We start from the raw sequence: 548 nt of genomic DNA on the forward strand, positions 1-548 counted from the left end.
TTTAAAATGATTTGTCATTTTAAAAAATTTAAAACGAAGGTAGGGAAGAACATAAATTAAGTTTTAATGAGCCATAAAAATTTCAATGCACACTGAAATAGCTAAAAAGTTAAATTACATAAAAAATGATTTGGTAAAATCAGACTAAATTTGCTTTGAAATGTATGGATTTGTCGTTAGTCTAAAATGATGTTTGATAAAATACATTTTGATCTTCTTAAGCTATATAATTTTTTGCTTAATGAGATAAAAATATATTTTAAAAATATTTAATATCCCTTAACTTCTACAATCATTTTTTCCAAAGGTATTTAGTGTGTGCCTCCACAGTGACTAGTAATTATCTAGATGCTCTGTGAGATACAAAAATCTATAAGACATGACCTATGCCCTCAAGGAATTTACAAGCTAGAAGTACTATCATATTCTTCAAAAACCTTGACAGTGTAAACAGAAACTATAAGCAAATCTATTCCAGAAGTCTGTTTGCGATATTGCTACCCCTGCTGCACAAGACCACTGTAAAGAGTTTAAGAGCGAAGATATCA

The sequence above is a fragment of the Chrysochloris asiatica genome, unplaced genomic scaffold (genome assembly GCF_000296735.1).
Source record: "Chrysochloris asiatica unplaced genomic scaffold, ChrAsi1.0 scaffold00295, whole genome shotgun sequence".
Classification (NCBI taxonomy): Eukaryota; Metazoa; Chordata; class Mammalia; order Afrosoricida; family Chrysochloridae; genus Chrysochloris; species Chrysochloris asiatica.